General features: G+C 49.4%; 1 protein-coding gene across 14 annotated transcripts in view; it reads right to left on the bottom strand.

Annotated features, from left to right (window-relative positions):
• BRD3 (bromodomain containing 3) overlaps window positions 1-21655 on the bottom strand; it is a 67428-nt gene that overhangs the window by 31566 nt on the left and 14207 nt on the right. The window contains exon 1 of one of the 14 annotated variants that reach the window (XM_063935921.1): window positions 15957-15976. The exons of 11 other annotated variants lie outside the window; for them this stretch is intronic. The gene's annotated coding sequence lies outside the window, so the exon portion shown is untranslated. Of the gene's footprint in view, window positions 1-15637; window positions 15781-15956; window positions 15977-21655 lie in introns of those variants that run through there. 2 more of the 14 variants (XM_063935920.1, XM_063935917.1) reach the window with 2 other exon arrangements.

Raw genomic sequence — 21655 nt, 5'->3', positions numbered from 1 at the left:
AACGCTCCAACATTATTGGGGCTTTTTATGAGTGAATTAGGTGAAGAACATGAATTTAACCTTCTCCAAAATGATGTTAGTTAAAAAAATAAAAAAAAAATTTGTAAAAAATAATAAAAATTCTCAAACATCGGAACATCGGTTGGGAAGATCGGTAACATTGGAAAATCGGTAACATCGCGACATTATTTTTTTACTAAGACAGCTGCCAGGTATACAGGGAGGTGGGTCTGGGGTTGGCTTGGGGGTTGTTTTACACTTTCCCAGCAGCTGCCATTGTCTGCAGCCGCTGGAGGAGGGGGTCCTGCTGTTCTGACCAATCAGCAGTGATCGGCAGCTCGGCAACACTAAGGGGAGAGTGCAGGGAGGCTGAGGGACCTGACAGCAGCAGCGGAGGGAAATTTCCCTTCCCTGCGGCTGCTAACACCGTATCTGACTGGCCGCATCCTGTGCCACCAGGTTAGTTCAGACGATTGCTGGTGTGGTCGCATATGAAGCCACCATACCAGGTAAGTGGTTAACCTACCAGTATATTTTTGGATTATAGGAGGAAACCCACGCAAGCATGGGGAGAATATACAAACTCCACACAGTTAGGGCCATGGTGGGAATGAACCCATGACCTCAGTGCTGTGAGGCAGTAATGCTGACCACTACACCGTCCGTGCTGCCCTAATATCCGCTCAGGCCCGTTTTCGGCTGATTGAGTGTGGACTCCCACAGACATATATATTTTATAATCTGTATATGTAGTGTGTGGCTGCTGTAGTATAGAAAGCTGCGGACATCTGGTCACGTGACATTTGTTACCACCATCAGGGCGAGAAGCCGCTGCACAGGTGGAGGAAAGCAGAATTTGGCTCCAAGAATTTCCTGCATTTGCGGCTGATGCGGACACTGGAATACATACGCAAGGTTTGCTTTTAAAGTCACCTTACAGGAAACATCCTGCCACCGTGCACAACAAATACCAGCAGATAAAAAGCCCCACTCCAACACATCGCGTACCAGACGGCACGGCAGATCCCACATTCACCTTAGGTCACAGTGTCTCAAGCTCGGTCCTCAGGACCCTTAACAGGTCATGTTTTCCTTATCTCCTAGCTAGCGCACAAGGGCAGTCATTACCATATCATACTTTTTTTTTTTTTTTTTTAGAAGATTTGCTGGTGGTCTGTAAAACATGAACGGCTGGGGGTCCTGAGGACATGACAACGGCTTAGGTTATGGATACAAGTTCTCACGGGTCTGGGACTGAGGGTCGACAGCAAAAAGGTCGACACACCTTAGGTTGAAGCCAATTGGTCGACACACCTTAGGTCGACAGGAACAAAAGGTCGACAGGAACAAAAGGTCGACAGGAACAAAAGGTCGACATGGAAAAAGGTCGACATGAGTTTTTAATGTTTTTTTGTGTCGTTTTCTTCGTAGAGTGACCGGGAACCCCAATTAGTGCACCGCTTCGCTCGCCATGCTTCGGGCATGGTGCCTTCGCTCCGCTACCGCTTTGCTCGGCACACTTTACCGTTCCAATCGTAGTCCACGTGGATCGTTAAGTATGAAAAGGTTCCAAAAAAGAAAAAAAATCATGAAAAAGTCATGTCGACCTTTTTCCATGTCGACCTAAGGTGTGTCGACAAATTGGCGTCGACCTAAGGTGGGTCGACCTTTTTGCTGTCGACCTGGAGTCCGGATACCAGTTCTCACACAGGTAAATACTCAGATTATTACCTGCTTGGCTTACAGAGAATACGCTCTCTCACGGCAGATTACTATGAGGAAAGCTGAGACTTTAGTATCCAATGCCACCTCTCCTCAGGTGCCCTTAACCTGCCTGATTTACCCCCCAAAAGGGTTAATGGCCGCAGGGGAGCAGGTAACAGGAGGCTGATAAAAATGGGCACATGGCCCTCTATAATACCAGCACATGTACTACACTTCATGCCACGTACACTGTACCCAGTATATCAGACGTTCCACATGATCAGCCACCAAACTGGAAAGCACCTTTCTCTCTCCAAGTGTTGATAAATCTCCCCCATAATTACATGCCAGTTACACGTTTTCCAGTGACTGTTGTGATACCGACCTCTAAAGAACTCATGTAGGGAACAGAACAGGATCCTACGCCAGCTACGTGGGCCACAGACACTGAACAGAGTGATTAAATTGTTTTGTGCGCCCCCTGCTGGACATCTATACAAATAGAGCAAATTAAATGCGTCTCCGTTCGGGCGCCCATTAATATTGATGCACCTAAAAGTACCGGGTTTAGCCATGCACGGTGGCTAAACTGGTCTAAAGTGGTTAGGGCGCCCAAACAGCGGACCATGCACACATTTCTCCTCACACCTCAGGAGGCCGTGAGAAGAAAGGTCTCCCCCCCCCCCCCATGGCTAACAGGCGTCTACACTGCCCCCTTATTGTCCATCCAGCCATCTAATTAAAAGCACATGCACAAAAAAAGGTCAACTTGTAAAAAAAGCAACAACAAAAAAATAAGATTTTACTCACCGGTAAATCTATTTCTCGTAGTCCGTAGTGGATGCTGGGAACTCCGAAAGGACCATGGGGAATAGCGGCTCCGCAGGAGACTGGGCACAACTAAAGAAAGCTTTTAGGTCACCTGGTGTGCACTGGCTCCTCCCACTATGCCCCTCCTCCAAGCCTCAGTTAGGACACTGTGCCCGGACGAGCTGACATAATAAGGAAGGATTTTGAATCCCGGGTAAGACTCATACCAGCCACACCAATCACACCGTATAACTCGTGATACCATACCCAGTTTAACAGTATGAAAACAACTGAGCCTCTCAACAGATGGCTCAACAATAACCCTTTAGTTAACAATAACTATGTACAAGTATTGCAGACAATCCGCACTTGGGACGGGCGCCCAGCATCCACTACGGACTACGAGAAATAGATTTACCGGTGAGTAAAATCTTATTTTCTCTGACGTCCTAGTGGATGCTGGGGACTCAGTAAGGACCATGGGGATTATACCAAAGCTCCCAAACGGGCGGGAGAGTGCGGATGACTCTGCAGCACCGAATGAGAGAACTCCAGGTCCTCCTCAGCCAGGGTATCAAATTTGTAGAATTTTGCAAACGTGTTTGCCCCTGACCAAGTAGCAGCTCGGCAAAGTTGTAAAGCCGAGACCCCTCGGGCAGCCGCCCAAGATGAGCCCACCTTCCTTGTGGAATGGGCTTTTACTGATTTAGGATGCGGCAGTCCAGCCGCAGAATGCGCCAGCTGAATTGTGCTACAAATCCAGCGAGCAATAGTCTGCTTAGAAGCAGGAGCACCCAGCTTGTTGGGTGCATACAGGATAAATAGCGAGTCAGTTTTCCTGACTCTAGCCGTCCTGGAAACATAAATTTTCAAGGCCCTGACTACGTCCAGCAACTTGGAATCCTCCAAGTCCCTAGTAGCCGCAGGCACCACAATAGGTTGGTTCAAGTGAAAAGCTGATACCACCTTAGGGAGAAACTGGGGACGAGTCCTCAATTCCGCCCTATCCATATGGAAAATCAGATAAGGGCTTTTACATGACAAAGCCACCAATTCTGACACACGCCTGGCTGAAGCCAAGGCCAATAACATGACCACTTTCCACGTGAGATATTTTAGATCCATGGTTTTAAGTGGCTCAAACCAATGTGATTTTAAGAAACTTAACACCACGTTGAGATCCCAAGGTGCCACTGGAGGCACAAACGGGGGCTGAATATGCAGTACTCCTTTCACAAACGTCTGAACTTCAGGTACTGAAGCTAGTTCTTTCTGGAAGAAAATCGACAGAGCCGAGATCTGTACCTTAATGGAGCCTAATTTCAGGCCCATAGTCACTCCTGCTTGTAGGAAATGCAAAAATCGACCTAGTTGAAATTCCTCTGTTGGGGCCTTTTTGGCCTCACACCAAGCAACATATTTCCGCCATATGCGGTGATAATGATTTACAGTTACATCTTTCCTGGCTTTAATCAGCGTAGGAATGACTTCCTCCGGAATGCCCTTTTCCTTCAGGATCCGGCGTTCAACCGCCATGCCGTCAAACGCAGCCGCGGTAAGTCTTGGAACAGACAGGGCCCCTGCTGCAGCAGGTCCTGTCTGAGCGGCAGAGGCCATGGGTCCTCTGAGATCATCTCTTGAAGTTCCGGGTACCACGCTTGTCTTTGCCAATCCGGAACCACGAGTATTGTTCTTACTCCTCGTTTTCTTATTATTCTCAGTACCCTTGGTATGAGAGGCAGAGGAGGGAACACAAACTGACTGGTACACCCACAGTGTCACTAGAGCGTCCACAGCTATCGCCTGAGGGTCCTTTGACCTGGCGCAATATCTCTCTAGTTTTTTGTTTAGGCGGGACGCCATCATGTCCACCTGTGGTCGTTCCCATCGATTTACAATCAGCGTGAAGACTTCTGGATGAAGTCCCCACTCTCCCGGGTGGAGGTCGTGCCTGCTGAGAAAGTCTGCTTCCCAGTTGTCCACTCCCGGAATGAACACCGCTGACAGTGCTAGTACGTGATTTTCCGCCCATCGGAGAATCCTTGTGGCTTCTGCCATTGCCATCCTGCTTCTTGTGCCGCCCTGTCGATTTACATGGGCGACTGCCGTGATGTTGTCTGACTGGATCAGTACCGGCTGGTGTAGAAGCAGGGATTTTGCCTGACTTAGGGCATTGTAAATGGCCCTTAGTTCCAGAATATCTATGTGTAGGAAAGTTTCCTGACTCGACCATAGTCCTTGGAAGTTTCTTCCCTGTGTGACTGCCCCCCAGCCTCGAAGGCTGGCATCCGTGGTCACCAGGACCCAGTCCTGTATGCCGAATCTGCGGCCCTCTAGAAGATGAGCACTCTGCAGCCACCACAGCAGAGACACCCTGGTTCTTGGAGACAGGGTTATTAGGCGATGCATCTGAAGATGCGATCCGGACCATTGGCCCAACAGGAAAGATTCTGGCATGAAACCTGCCGAAAGGAATTGCTTCGTAAGAAGCCACCATCTTTCCCAGGACCCGCGTGCAGTGATGCACCGATACCTGTTTCGGTTTCAGGAGGTCTCTGACTAGAGATGACAGCTCCTTGGCTTTCTCCTCCGGGAGAAACACTTTTTTCTGGACTGTATCCAGAATCATACCCAGGAACAGTAGACGTGTCGTCGGAACCAGCTGTGATTTTGGAATATTCAGAATCCAACCGTGCTGGTGTAGCACCTCCTGAGATAGTGCTACTCCCACCAACAACTGCTCCTTGGACCTCGCCTTTATTAGGAGATCGTCCAAGTACGGGATAATTAAAACTCCCTTTCTTCGAAGGAGTATCATCATTTCAGCCATTACCTTGGTAAACACCCTCGGTGCCGTGGAGAGTCCAAACGGCAGCGTCTGGAATTGGTAATGGCAATCCTGTACCACAAATCTGAGGTACTCCTGGTGAGGATAGTAAATGGGGACATGCAGGTAAGCATCCTTGATGTCCAGGGATACCATGTAATCCCCCTCGTCCAGGCTTGCAATAACCGCCCTGAGCGATTCCATCTTGAACTTGAATTTTTTTATGTATGTGTTCAAGGATTTCAAATTTAAAATGGGTCTCACCGAACCGTCCGGTTTCGGTACCACAAACAGTGTGGAATAGTAACTCCGTCCTTGTTGAAGTAGGGGCACCTTGACTATCACCTGCTGGGAATACAGCTTGTGAATTGCCTCTAGCACAGCCTCCCTGCCTGAGGGAGTTGTCGGCAAGGCAGATTTTAGGAACCGGTGGGGTGGAGACGCCTCGAATTCCAGTTTGTACCCTTGAGATACTATTTGCAGGATCCAGGGATCCACCTGTGAGCGAGCCCACTGATGGCTGAAATTTTTGAGGCGGCCCCCCACCGTACCTGGCTCCGCCTGTGGAGCCCCACCGTCATGCGGCGGACTTGGAAGAAGCGGGGGAGGACTTTTGCTCCTGGGAACCTGCTGTTTGTTGCAGCCTTTTTCCCCTACCTCTGCCTCTGGACAGAAAGGACCCGCCTTTTCCACGCCTGTTTTTCTGAGTCCGAAAGGACTGTACCTGATAAAACGGCGCCTTTTTAGGCTGTGAGGGAACATGGGGTAAAAATGCTGACTTCCCAGCAGTTGCTGTGGAAACTAGGTCCGAGAGACCATCCCCGAATAACTCCTCACCCTTATAAGGCAAAACTTCCTTGTGCCTTTTTGAATCTGCATCCCCTGTCCACTGGCGAGTCCATAAGCCTCTCCTAGCAGAAATGGACAATGCACTTATTTTAGATGCCAGCCGGCAGATCTCCCTCTGTGCATCTCTCATGTATAAGACTGAGTCTTTGATATGCTCTATGGTTAGCAGAATAGTGTCCCTGTCTAGGGTGTCAATATTTTCTGACAGGGAATCCGACCACGCAGCGGCAGCACTGCACATCCATGCTGACGCAATAGCTGGTCTAAGTATAATGCCTGTGTGTGTATATACAGACTTCAGGATCGCCTCCTGCTTTCTATCAGCAGGTTCCTTGAGAGCGGCCGTATCCGGAGACGGTAGTGCCACCTTTTTAGACAAACGTGTGAGCACTTTATCCACCCTAGGGGGTGTCTCCCAATGTGACCTATCCTCTGGCGGGAAAGGGAACGCCATTAGTAACTTCTTAGAGATTTACCAATCTTTTATCAGGGAAAGCCCACGCTTCTTCACACACTTCATTTAATTCTTCTGATGGGGGAAAAAATAAGAATTTACTTACCGATAATTCTATTTCTCATAGTCCGTAGTGGATGCTGGGAACTCCGTAAGGACCATGGGGAATAGCGGCTCCGCAGGAGACTGGGCACAAAAAGTAAAAGCTTTAGACTAGCTGGTGTGCACTGGCTCCTCCCCCTATGACCCTCCTCCAAGCCTCAGTTAAGATACTGTGCCCGGACGAGCGTACATAATAAGGAAGGATCTTGAATCCCGGGTAAGACTCATACCAGCCACACCAATCACACCGTACAACTCGTGATCTGAACCCAGTTAACAGTATGATAACCGTAGGAGCCTCTGAAAAGATGGCTTCCAACAATAAACAACCCGATTTGTTTGTAACAATAACTATATACAAGTATTGCAGACAATCCGCACTTGGGATGGGCGCCCAGCATCCACTACGGACTATGAGAAACAGAATTATCGGTAAGTAAATTCTTATTTTCTCTGACGTCCTAGTGGATGCTGGGAACTCCGTAAGGACCATGGGGATTATACCAAAGCTCCCAAACGGGCGGGAGAGTGCGGATGACTCTGCAGCACCGAATGAGAGAACTCCAGGTCCTCCTCAGCCAGGGTATCAAATTTGTAGAATTTAGCAAACTTGTTTGCCCCTGACCAAGTAGCTGCTCGGCAAAGTTGTAAAGCCGAGACCCCTCGGGCAGCCGCCCAAGATGAGCCCACCTTCCTTGTGGAATGGGCTTTTACAGATTTTGGCTGTGGCAGGCCTGCCACAGAATGTGCAAGTTGAATTGTACTACAAATCCAACGAGCAATCGTCTGCTTAGAAGCAGGAGCACCCAGCTTGTTGGGTGCATACAGTATAAACAGCGAGTCAGATTTTCTGACTCCAGCCGTCCTGGAAACATATATTTTTAGGGCCCTGACTACGTCCAGCAACTTGGAGTCCTCCAAGTCCCTAGTAGCCACAGGTACCACAATAGGTTGATTCATGTGAAACGCTGAAACCACCTTAGGGAGAAATTGAGGACGAGTCCTCAATTCCGCCCTATCCGAATGAAATATCAGGTAAGGGCTTTTATAGGATAAAGCCGCCAATTCTGATACGCGCCTGGCTGAAGCCAGGGCCCACAACATTACCACTTTCCATGTGAGATATTTCAAATCCACTGTGGCAAGTGGTTCAAACCAATGTGATTTTAGGAACCCTAAAACTACATTGAGATCCCAAGGTGCCACTGGAGGCACAAAAGGAGGCTGTATATGCAGTACCCCTTTGACAAACGTCTGAACTTCAGGCACTGAAGCCAGTTCTTTCTGGAAGAAGATCGACAATGCCGAAATTTGAACCTTAATGGATCCTAATTTTAGGCCCATAGACAATCCTGCTTGCAGGAAATGTAGGAAACGACCCAGTTGAAATTCCTCCGTAGGGGCCTTCTTGGCCTCACACCACGCAACATATTTTCGCCAAATGCGATGATAATGTTTTGCAGTTACATCCTTCCTGGCCTTGATCAGGGTAGGGATGACTTCATCTGGAATGCCTTTTTCCTTCAGGATCCGGCGTTCAACCGCCATGCCGTCAAACGCAGCCGCGGTAAGTCTTGGAACAGACAAGGTCCCTGCTGGAGCAGGTCCTTCCTTAGAGGTAGAGGCCACGGGTCCTCCGTGAGCATCTCTTGCAGCTCCGGGTACCAAGTTCTTCTTGGCCAATCCGGAGCCACGAGTATCGTTCTTACTCCTCTCCTTCTTATGATTCTCAGTACTTTTGGTATGAGAGGAAGAGGAGGGAACACATATACCGACTGGAACACCCACGGAGTTACCAGAGCGTCCACCGCTATTGCCTGAGGGTCCCTTGACCTGGCGCAATATCTGTCCAGTTTCTTGTTGAGATGGGACGCCATCATGTCCACCTTTGGTTTTTCCCAACGGTTTACAATCACTTGGAAGACTTCTGGATGAAGTCCCCACTCCCCCGGGTGGAGGTCGTGTCTGCTGAGGAAGTCTGCTTCCCAGTTGTCCACTCCCGGAATGAACACTGCCGACAGTGCTATCACATGATTTTCCGCCCAGCGGAGAATCCTTGCAGCTTCTGCCATTGCCCCCCTGCTTCTTGTGCCGCCCTGTCTGTTTACGTGGGCGACCGCCGTGATGTTGTCCGACTGGATCAATACCGATTGACCCTGAAGCAGAGGCCTTGCTTGACTTAGGGCATTGTAAATGGCCCTTAGCTCTAGGATATTTATGTGAAGAGACGTTTCCATGCTTGACCACAAGCCCTGGAAATTTCTTCCCTGTGTGACTGCTCCCCAGCCTCTCAGGCTGGCATCCGTGGTTACCAGCATCCAATCCTGAATGCCGAATCTGCGGCCCTCTAGAAGATGAGCCTTCTGTAACCACCACAGGAGAGATACCCTTGTCCTTGGAGATAGGGTTATCCGCTGATGCATCTGAAGATGCGATCCGGACCATTTGTCCAGCAGATCCCACTGAAAGGTTCTTGCATGGAATCTTCCGAATGGAATCGCTTCGTAAGAAGCCACCATTTTTCCCAGGACTCTCGTGCACTGATGCACTGACACTTGTCCTGGTTTTAGGAGGTTCCTGACTAGCTCGGATAACTCCCTGGCCTTCTCCTCCGGGAGAAACACCTTTTTCTGGACTGTGTCCAGAATCATCCCTAGGAACAGTAGACGTGTTGTTGGAATCAGCTGTGATTTTGGGATATTTAGAATCCACCCGTGCTGACGTAGCACTACCTGAGATAGTGCTACTCCGACCTCTAACTGTTCCCTGGACCTCGCCCTTATCAGGAGATCGTCCAAGTAAGGGATAATTAATACGCCTTTTCTTCGAAGAAGAATCATCATTTCGGCCATTACCTTGGTAAAGACCCGTGGTGCCGTGGACAATCCAAACGGCAGCGTCTGAAACTGATAATGACAGTTTTGTATCACAAACCTGAGGTACCCTTGGTGAGAAGGGTAGATTGGGACATGGAGATAAGCATCCTTGATGTCTAATGATACCATATAGTCCCCTTCTTCCAGGTTCGCTATCACTGCTCTGAGTGACTCCATCTTGAATTTGAACCTTTTTATGTAAGTGTTCAAAGGGGTCAATTCTATTCGGCAACTAAAGAATAGCGCCGGGAATTAGCTCCCGACGCTATTCAATTCAGCTAAAGTTAAGTCGGCGATGTCCCGTTCTCGCCGACTTAACAGGTAGTTTTGTCGGGAGAACGGGCATTCTCCGACTTAACTACCCGGCGCGAGGCTGATTCCCGACAGAATCAGCCTCGCGCCGGCCGCGAGGCAGCACTTTTGTCGGGTTTCTTCTCTCATCCCCCGGGGATGAGAGAAGAATTCCCGACAATTGCGGGCAACTAGTAGCAGAATTGAATAGCGTCGGGAGCTAATTCCCGGCGCTATTCTTTAGTTGCCGAATAGAATTGACCCCAAAGATTTTAGATTTAAAATTGGTCTCACCGAGCCGTCCGGCTTCGGTACCACAAACAGCGTGGAATAATACCCCTTTCCCTGTTGTAGGAGGGGTACCTTGATTATCACGTGCTGGGAATACAGCTTGTGAATAGCTTCCAATACTGCCTCCCTGTCGGAGGGAGACGTTGGTAGAGCAGACTTCAGGAACCGGCGAGGGGGAGACGTCTCGAATTCCAATTTGTACCCCTGTGATACTACCTGCAGGATCCAGGGGTCCACTTGCGAGTGAGCCCACTGCGCGCTGAAATTCTTGAGACGGCCCCCCACCGTGCCCGAGTCTGCTTGCAGAGCCCCAGCGTCATGCTGAGGACTTGGCAGAAGCGGGGGAGGGCTTCTGCTCTTGGGAAGAGGCTGCATGGTGCAGTCTTTTTCCCCTTCCTCTGCCCCGGGGCAGGAACGAGCGGCCTTTTTCCCTCTTGCCCTTATAGGGACGAAAGGACTGGGTTTGAAAAGACGGTGTCTTTTTCTGCTGAGAGGTGACCTGGGGTAAAAAGGTGGATTTTCCAGCCGTTGCCGTGGCCACCAGGTCCGATAGACCGACCCCAAATAACTCCTCCCCTTTATACGGCAATACTTCCATATGTCGTTTGGAATCCGCATCACCTGACCACTGTCGCGTCCATAACGTTCTTCTGGCAGAAATGGACATCGCACTTACTCTGGATGCCAGGGTGCAAATATCCCTCTGTGCATCTCGCATATATAGTAATGCATCCTTTAAATGCTCTATAGTTAATAATATACTGTCCCTATCCAGGGTATCAATATTTTCAGTCAGGGAATCCGACCAAGCCACTCCAGTGCTGCACATCCAGGCTGAGGCGATCGCTGGTCGCAGTATAACACCGGTATGTGTGTATATACCTTTTAAGATATTTTCCAGCCTTCTATCAGCTGGTTCCTTGAGAGCGGCCGTATCAGGAGACGGTAACGCCACTTGTTTTGATAAGCGTGTGAGCGCCTTATCTACCCTAGGGGGTGTTTCCCAACGTGCCCCAACCTCTGGCGGGAAAGGGTATAGTGCCAATAATTTATTAGAAATCAGCAGTTTTTTATCGGGGGAAACCCACGCTTTATCACACACCTCATTTAATTCATCTGACTCAGGAAAAACCACTGGTAGTTTTTTCACACCCCAAATAATACCCTTTTTTGTGGTACTTGTAGTGTCAGAAATGTTCAAAACCTCCTTCATTGCCGTGATCATGTAACGTGTGGCCCTACTGGACATTACGTTTGTCTCGTCACCGTCGACAGTGGATTCAGTATCCGTGTCAGGGTCTGTGTCGACCATCTGAGGTAACGGGCGTTTTAGCGCCCCTGACGGTGTCTGAGACGCCTGAACAGGCACTAATTGATTTGTCGGCTGTCTCATGTCGTCAACAGTTTTTTGCAAAGTGCTGACATTGTCACGTAATTCTTTAATTACTACCATCCAGTCAGGTGTCGACTCCCTAGGGGGTGACATCACTAACACAGGCAATTGCTCTGCTTCCACATCATTTTCCTCCTCATACATGTCGACACAATCGTACCGACACCCAGCACACACACAGGGAATGCTCTGATAGAGGACAGGACCCAACTAGCCCTTTGGGGAGACAGAGGGAGAGTTTGCCAGCACACACCAGAGCGCTATATATATACAGGGATAACCTTATATAAGTGTTACTCCCTGTTATAGCTGCTGTATTTATATATTAGCTGCCAATAGTGCCCCCCTCTCTGTTTTACCCTGTTTCTGTAGTGCAGGACTGCAGGGGAGAGTCAGGGAGCCGTCCTTCCAGCGGAGCTGTGAAAGAAAATGGCGCTTGTGTGCTGAGGAGAAAGGCTCCGCCCCCTTCACGGCGGCCTTTTCTCCCGCTTTTTTCAGGAAACTGGCAGGGGATAAATGCATCCATATAGCCCAGGAGCTATATGTGATGCATTTTTTTTAGCCATATAAGGTTTTTATATCGTTTTTATTGCGTCTCAGGGCGCTCCCCCCCAGCGCCCTGCACCCTCAGTGACCGGAGTGTGAAGTGTGCTGAGAGCAATGGCGCACAGCTGCAGTGCTGTGCGCTACCTTATTTGAAGACAGGAACGTCTTCTGCCGCCGCTTTCTCCGGACCTCTTCGCTCTTCTGGCTCTGTAAGGGGGCCGGCGGCGCGGCTCCGGGACCCATCCAGGCTGAACCTGTGATCGTCCCTCTGGAGCTAATGTCCAGTAGCCAAGAAGCCCAATCCACTCTGCAGTCAGGTGAGTTCGCTTCTTCTCCCCTTAGTCCCACGATGCAGTGAGCCTGTTGCCAGCAGGACTCACTGAAAATAAAAAAACCTATTTAAACTTTTACTTCTAAGCAGCTCAGGAGAGCCACCTAGCTTGCACCCTTCTCGTTCGGGCACAAAAATCTAACTGAGGCTTGGAGGAGGGTCATAGGGGGAGGAGCCAGTGCACACCAGCTAGTCTAAAGCTTTTACTTTTTGTGCCCAGTCTCCTGCGGAGCCGCTATTCCCCATGGTCCTTACGGAGTTCCCAGCATCCACTAGGACGTCAGAGAAACTACGGGTAGTTTTTTCTCCCCAAACATAATACCCTTTTTAGTGGTACCTGGGTTTATATCAGAAATTTGTAACACCTCTTTCATTGCTTCAATCATGCAACGAATGGCCTTAGTGGACATTAGACTAGACTCATCGTCGTCGACACTGGTGTCAGTATCCGTGTCGACATCTGCGTCTGCCATCTGAGGTAGCGGGCGTTTTAGAGCCCCCGATGGTCTTTGAGACGCCTGGACATGCACGAGCTGAGAAGCCGGCTGTCCCACATTTGGCATGTCGTCAATTTTTTTGTGTAAGGAGTCGACACGTGCACGCAATTCCTTCCATAAGTCCATCCACTCAGGTGTCTGCCCCGCAGGGGGTGACATCCCTTCTATAGGCATCTGCTCCGCCTCCACATCATTATCCTCATCAAACATGTCGACACAGCCGTACCGACACACCGACACACACACAGGGAATGCTCTAACAGAGGACAGGACCCACAAAAGCCCTTTGGGGAGACAGAGTGAGAGTATGCCAGCACACACCAGAGCGCTATATAATGCAGGGACTAACTGAATTATGTCCCCTATAGCTGCTGTTATATATACTGCGCCTAAATTTAGTGCCCCCCCCCTCTTTTTTACCCTTTTCTGTAGTGTAGACTGCAGGGGAGAGCCAGGGAGCTTCCTTCCAGCGGAGCTGTGAGGGAGAAATGGCGCCAGTGTGCTGAAGGAGATAGCTCCGCCCCTTTTTCGCAGACTATTCTCCCGCTTTTTAATGGATTCTGGCAGGGGTAATTATCACATATATAGCCTCTGGGGCTATATATTGTGGTATTTTTGCCAGCCAAGGTGTTTTTATTGCTGCTCAGGGCGCCCCCCCCTAGCGCCCTGCACCCTCAGTGACCGGAGTGTGAAGTGTGTATGAGGAGCAATGGCGCACAGCTGCAGTGCTGTGCGCTACCTTGGTGAAGACTGATGTCTTCTGCCGCCGATTTTCCGGACCTCTTCTTGCTTCTGGCTCTGTAAGGGGGACGGCGGCGCGGCTCCGGGACCGAACACCAAGGCCAGTTCCATGCGGTCGGTCCCTCTGGAGCTAATGGTGTCCAGTAGCCTAAGAAGCCCAAGCTAGCTGCAAGCAGGTAGGTTCGCTTCTTCTCCCCTTAGTCCCTCGCTGCAGTGAGCCTGTTGCCAGCAGGTCTCACTGTAAAATAAAAAACCTAATTCTATACTTTCTTTCTAGAAGCTCAGGAGAGCCCCTAGTGTGCATCCAACCTCGGCCGGGCACAAAATCTAACTGAGGCTTGGAGGAGTGTCATAGTGGGAGGAGCCAGTGCACACCAGGTGACCTAAAAGCTTTCTTTAGTTGTGCCCAGTCTCCTGCGGAGCCGCTATTTCCCATGGTCCTTTCGGAGTTCCCAGCATCCACTAGGACGTCAGAGAAACAGAGATGAAGTAAAGCCAAGACACGTCTTGTGGAGAACTGCAGGTCACAGGACAGAAAGGATGATGGGTATCTCCAAAGACCAATAGTAAAAGGCGCATGGCCTACATCAGGCTTCAACAAGCTGACCCTGGAGGACCAACTGTACGGCCACAAATTGCCTCCCTGTTGTATGGTGGGCACAGGTGAACCGGACACACTTGGTGAGTATTCAGTGGTAGGGGCTTGTGGCATTCCCACGGGTCGGTCAGCCACTAGCACAGCACTTCTCAAACGCGAGAACTAAATGGAGGCTAGCGCTTACATTGGGGGGACACTGTGCCCTCGTCTGTGCAGAGCGGACCCCGCCGTAGGTTCTTAAGGCACAACGCATATGGAAAAAGTTAAGCAGTTTACCAGTTACCTCACGAACTAGACTTCCACCATTGTTACAGCCTTTATTATGGTGTCCACAATAACGCTATATTCCAAAGATTTCCCTTTAAGACTCCGTTCAGTGTCAACACGTCAAGAAATATAAGCATATTATTATTACATTTTATTTCTAAGGCGCCACAAGTGTTTCGCAGCGCCGTACAAAGGACAGTACAGGGAGACAAAACTTACATTACAGTAAATAAATAACAGAAATAGAGTACAAGTAACAGAGCACCACAACTCTCATACATAATACAGCTAATATGTAAGTATCGAGGGAGTGATCACCGTACTACTAGGGGCTGGCGGCCATAGATAGAGATGAGCCGTTACCAGCAGGAGAAAAGCAGGTAAAGATGGTCGCTGAGTAGGAGAGAGCTGTGAGTGAAATGTGAGAAGAGGGCTTAGATAACAAGAGGAAAGAGGGCCCTGCTCTGAAGAGCTAACAATCTAGTGGGAAGGGGCGACAGGCAGATGACATGAGGTGCAAGCGAGCGGGAGGAAGCCTGATGGCAGGATGTAAGCTAAGCAGAGATGGTCAAGGCATGAGGCAGGGGGATGGAGGAGCGGCCTCAGGACTAGGTTGCATCGGGAGGGTATGCTTTGATGAATAGGTGGGTTTTCAGTGCACGTTTGAAGCTTTGCGAGGTCAGGGAGAGTCTGATGGAGCGGGGGAGCGCGTTCCACTGAAGGGGTGCAGCACGGGCATAGTATTGAACTTATGCATGGGAAGCAGTGACCAGGGCAGAGGAGAGGCGACGGTCATCGGCCGACCGTAGTGGGTGGGAGGGAGTATGAAGGGAGAGGAGGTTGGAGATGTAGGGAGCAGTGGAATTAGAGATGGCCTTGTATGTGAGGGTGAGGAGTGTGAGGAGGATTCTGTAGGGGAATGGGAGCCAGTGCAGGTAGGGATTGGCAGAAGTGGAGCAGCGGGAGAGGAAGATGAGCCTAGCTGCGGAGTTCAGGACAGATTGGAGGGGAGCAAGATGGGAGCAAGCGAGGACAGTGAGGAGAAGCATACTATACATACCACCACCAACAGCCCTACAGACCAGCTGTTGGATTGGCAGTTTGGGCCTACCACAGTCACAGGGCACCTGGTCTCTCAACGAGGCTTCCCTCCAGTCAGGGTTGTGAAACGCTTAGGTGGGGATGTATCAAACTGTGACGATCAAGCGGAGAGAGGTCAAGTACCAATGACCCAGGGTCTAACTGCCATGTTACAGGCTCTGATTGCAAAATGACAGTTAGGAGCAGATAGGCTGGTACTTTATCTCTCTCCAAGGTTTGATACACCTCCCCCCTTAAGCTGGGTACACACTTCATGACTTGTCGTGCAATCACAGTACCTGCGACAACACTGCAAGATCATTGTGTAGTGTGTACACAATACACTGCTGGATGAATTGCGTAGTCTTCCCACCTGATGTGCTGCACGCCTGTCGGGACGATGCGGAGCTTCTACATTAACCGTGACAGACCATGCGGACCGCGCAGTGTACATGCCATACGATATATATCGATACATTTATTGGTCTATCACAAGATCGCTGGTTCGTCAAACTTTGTACCTGGCTTTGGTAACGGGCTATTACTTCTGTTGTCAGCCTTGTATATGCAGAAAAAAGGGGTGGTGTCTAAGGGAGCTAGACCCAATAATACCTTCCAGAATTTGACCACAATTCACTTTAAAAGAATTTTTTTTTTTAAATATATTTATATAAAAGTATTCAACAATCACAGTGAATGACAAATGGCTGACATGATCAAAATGCAGACATCAGATATTAACAACGTATATTGCGGACAATTTGTTAATCCAATGTGGTTTTCTTAATTCGTACATATCCGATGTTCTTATATCCGAACCAGAACCCCAACGGCGTTTCGTCCAACTGGACTTCATCAGGGGCTCATTATCAGAACTAGTCGGAAGAACATAAAGAAATGGATAACCAATTAATGATCGTATTAATCCCACATCAGTAAAACAGGCTTTGCAATAACAGATGGATAATACTCAGCAGGACTGCTGACTAGGAAAAGCCACTCTTCCTGCTGAGTATTATCCACGTAAACGATATTGTGGCTTATACCGAATACAGCATTATTGTATTACTGTTTGCCTTACTGAATTGGCACATTCAATAAAAATCAAGCTGTGAAATCAGCGCATTCTTTATTGCATCTGAAACGCGTTGGGGTTCTGGTTCGGATATAAGAACATCGGATATGTACTAATTAAGAAAACCACATTGGATTAACAAATCGTCCGCAATATACGGTGTTCATATCTGATGTCTGCATTTTGATCATGTCAGCCATTTGTCATTCACTGTGATTGTTGAATATATATATATATATATATATATATATATATATATATATATATATATATGAGATTTTACTCACCGGTAAATCTATTTCTCGTAGTCCGTAGTGGATGCTGGGTACTCCGTAAGGACCATGGGAATAGACGGGCTCCGCAGGAGACTGGGCACTCTAAAAGAAGGATTAGGTACTACATCTGGTGTGCACTGGCTTCTCCCTCTATGCCCCTCCTCCAGACCTCAGTTAGGGAAACTGTGCCCGGAAGAGCTGACATTACTAGGAAAGGATTTGGAATCCCGGGCAAGACTCATACCAGCCACACCAATCACACCGTATAACTTGTGATACTATACCCAGTTAACAGTATGAACAACAACTGAGACTCATTCAACATATGGCTCATAACAATAACCCTATAGTTAAGCAATAACTATATACATGTATTGCAGAAAGTCCGCACTTGGGACGGGCTCCCAGCATCCACTACGGACTACGAGAAATAGAATTACCGGTGAGTAAATTCTTATTTTCTCTGACGTCCTAGTGGATGCTGGGTACTCCGTAAGGACCATGGGGATTATACCAAAGCTCCCAAACGGGTGGGAGAGTGCGGATGACTCTGCAGCACCGAATGAGCAAACTCAAGGTCCTCCTCAGCCAGGGTATCAAACTTGTAGAATTTTGCAAAAGTGTTTGATCCCGACCAAGTAGCAGCTCGGCAAAGTTGTAAAGCAGAGACCCCTCGGGCAGCCGCCCAAGAAGAGCCCACCTTCCTCATGGAATGGGCTTTTACTGATTTAGGATGCGGCAGTCCAGCCGCAGAATGTGCAAGTTGAATCGTGCTACAGATCCAGCGAGCAATAGTCTGCTTTGAAGCAGGAGCACCCAGCTTGTTGGGTGCATGCAGGATAAACAGCGAGTCAGTTTTTCTGACTCTAGCCGTCCTGGAAACATAGATTTTCAGGGCCCGGACTACGTCCAGCAACTTGGAATCCTCCAAGTCCCGAGTAGCCGCAGGCACCACAATAGGTTGGTTCAAATGAAACGCTGATACCACCTTTGGGAGAAATTGGGGACGAGTCCTCAATTCTGCCCTGTCCATATGGAAAATCAGATATGGGCTTTTACAGGACAATGCCGCCAATTCTGACACACGCCTAGCTGAGGCCAAGGCCAACAGCATGACTACCTTCCACGTGAGATACTTCAACTCCACGGTCTGAAGTAGCTCAAACCAATGTGATTTTAGGAAATCCAACACAACGTTGAGATCCCAAGGTGCCACTGGAGGCACAAAAGGGGGCTGAATATGCAGCACTCCCTTAACAAACGTCTGAACTTCAGGCAGTGAAGCCAGTTCTTTTTGAAAGAAAATAGACAGGGCCGAAATCTGGACTTTAATGGATCCCAATTTTAGGCCCATAGTCACTCCTGACTGTAGGAAGTGCAGAAATCGACCCAGCTGAAATTCCTCTGTTGGGGCCTTCCTGGCCTCACACCAAGCAACATATTTTCGCCATATGCGGTGATAAGGTTTTGCTGTCACATCCTTCCTAGCTTTTATCAGCGTAGGAATGACTTAATCTGGAAAGCCCTTTTCCATTAGGATCCGGCGTTCAACCGCCATGCCGTCAAACGCAGCCGCGGTAAGTCTTGGAACAGACAGGGCCCCTGCTGTAGCAGGTCCTGTCGGAGCGGCAGAGGCCAAGGGTCCTCTGAGATCATTTCTTGTAGTTCCGGGTACCAAGTTCTTCTTGGCCAATCCGGAACGATGAGTATAGTTCTTACTCCTCTCTTTCTTATTATCCTCAGTACCTTTGGTATGAGAGGAAGAGGAGGGAAAACATAAACCGACTGGTACACCCACGGTGTCACTAGAGCGTCCACAGCTATCGCCTGACGGTCCCTTGACCTGGCGCAATATCTTTTTAGCGTTTTGTTGAGGCGGGACGCCATCATGTTCACCTGTGGCCTTTCCCAACGATTTACAATCAGCTTGAAGACTTCTGGATGAAGTCCCCACTCTCCCGGGTGGAGGTCGTGCCTGCTGAGGAAGTCTGCTTCCCAGTTGTCCACTCCCGGAATGAACACCGCTGACAGTGCTAGCACGTGATTCTCCGCCCATCGAAGAATCCTTGTGGCTTCTGCCATCGCCATCCTGCTTCTTGTGCCGCCCTGTCGGTTTATATGGGCGACCGCCGTGATGTTGTCTGACTGAATCAGCACCGGTTGGTTTTGAAGCAGGGGTTCTGCTTGACTCAGGGCATTGTAAATGGCCCTTAGTTACAGAATATTTATGTGTAGGGAAGTCTCCTGACTCCACCACTGTCCTTGGAAGTTTCTTCCCTGAGTGACTGCCCCCCAACCTCGGAGGCTTGCATCCGTGGTCACCAGGACCCAGTCCTGAATGCAGAATCTGCGGCCCTCGAGAAGATGAGCACTCTGCAGCCACCACAGCAGAGACACCCTGGCCCTCGGGGACAGGGAGATCAACCGATGCATCTGAAGATGCGATCCGGACCACTTGTCTAACAGATCCCACTGAAAGATCCTTGCATGGAACCTGCCGAAGGGAATTGCTTCGTAAGAAGCTACCATCTTTCCCAGGACTCGCGTGCAGTGATGCACCGACACCTGTTTTGGTTTCAGGAGGTCCCTGACCAGAGATGACAATTCCTGGGCCTTCTCCTCCGGGAGAAACACCTTCTTCTGTTCTGTGTCCAGAATCATGCCCAAGAACAGCAGACGCGTCGTAGGAATCAGCTGCGACTTTGGGATATTCAGAATCCAGCCGTGCTGTTGTAGCACTTCCTGAGATAGTGCTACTCCGATCAACGACTGCTTCTTGGACCTCGCCTTTATAAGGAGATCGTCCAAGTACGGGATAATTATAACTCCCTTCTTTCGAAGGAGTATCATCATTTTGGCCATTACCTTGGAACACACCCTCGGTGCCGTGGACAGACCAAACGGCAACGTCTGGAATTGGTAATGGCAATTCTGTACCACAACCTTGAGGTACTCCTGGTGAGGTGGGTAAATGGGGACATGTAGGTAAGCATCCATGATGTCCAGTGACACCATAATATCCCCCTCTTCCAGGCTTGCAATAACCGCCCTGAGCGATTCTATTTTGAACTTGAACTTCCTTATATAAGTGTTCAAGGATTTCAAATTTAAAATGGGTCTCACCGAACCGTCTGGTTTCGGTATCACACACATTGTGGAATAGTAACCTCGTCCCTGTTGAAGGAGAGGAACTTTGATTATCACCTGCTGGAGGTACAGCTTGTGAATTGCCGCCAGTACTACCTCCCTTTCCTTGGGAGTAGCAGGCAAGGCTGATTTGAGGTTACGGCGAGGGGGAGACGTCTCGAACTCCAGCTTGTATCCCTGAGATACCTGTAAAACGCAGAGATCCACACGTGAGCGAACCCACTGGTCGCTGAAGTTCCGGAGACAGGCCCCCACCGCACCTGGCTCCACCTGTGGAGCCCCAGCGTCTTGCGGTGGACTTAGTGGAAGCAGGGGAGGATATTTGTTCCTGGGAACTGGCTGTCTGGTGCAGCTTTTTCCCTCTACCCCTGCCTCTGGGCAGAAAGGACGCGCCTCTGACCCGCTTGCCTTTCTGAGGCTGAAAGGACTGTACTTGATAATACGGTGCTTTCTTAGGCTGTGAGGGGACCTGAGGTAAAAAGGTCGACTTCCCAGCTGTTGCTGTGGACACGAGGTCCGAGAGACCGTCCCCAAACAATTCCTCACCCTTATAAGGCAAAACTTCCATGTGCCTTTTAGAATCAGCATCACCTGTCCACTGCCGAGTCCATAATACTCTTCTGGCAGAAATGGACATTGCATTAATTCTAGATGCCAGCCGGCAAATGTCCCTCTGTGCATCTCTCATATATAAGACTACGTCTTTAATATGCTCTATAGTTAGCAAAATAGTGTCCCTGTCAAGGGAATCAATGTTATCTGACAGGGAATCAGACCATGCTGCTGCAGCACTACACATCCATGCTGAAGCAATAGCAGGTCTCAGTATAGTACCTGAGTGTGTATACACAGACTTCAGGATAGCCTCCTGCTTTCTATCTGCAGGCTCCTTTAGGGCGGCCGAAGCCTGAGACGGCAGTGCCACCTTTTTTGATAAGCGTGTGAGCGCTTTGTCCACCTTAGGGGATGTCTCCCAGCGTAACCTATCCGTTGGCGGGAAAGGGTACGCCATTAGTAACCGCTTAGAAATTACTAGTTTCTTATCTGGGGAACCCCACGCTTCTTCACACTCGTTTAACTCATCAGATGGGGGAAAAGTCACTGGCTGCTTTTTCTCCCCAAACATAATACCCTTTTTTGTGGTAACCGGGTTAATGTCAGAAATGTGCAACACATTTTTCATTGCCGTAATCATACATCGGATGGCCCTAGTGGATTGTATATTTGTCTCATCCTCGTCGACACTGGAGTCAGACTCCGTGTCGACATCTGTGTCACCCATCTGAGGTACCGGGCGTTTTTGAGCCCCTGAAGGCCTCTGAGATGCCTGGGCAGGCGCGGGCTGAGATGCCGGCTGTCCCAAAGCTGCGTCATCGAACCTTTTATGTAAGGAGTTGACACTGTCGGTTAATACCTTCCACATATCCATCCACTCCGGTGTCGTCCCCGCAGGGGGTGACATCACACTTATCGGCACCTGCTCCACCCCCACATAATCCTC

The sequence above is a fragment of the Pseudophryne corroboree genome, chromosome 8 (assembly GCF_028390025.1).
Source record: "Pseudophryne corroboree isolate aPseCor3 chromosome 8, aPseCor3.hap2, whole genome shotgun sequence".
Lineage (NCBI taxonomy): Eukaryota > Metazoa > Chordata > Amphibia > Anura > Myobatrachidae > Pseudophryne > Pseudophryne corroboree.
The sequence above is the reverse complement of the archived record's forward strand: the minus strand, read 5'-3'. Positions and strand labels throughout refer to the sequence as shown.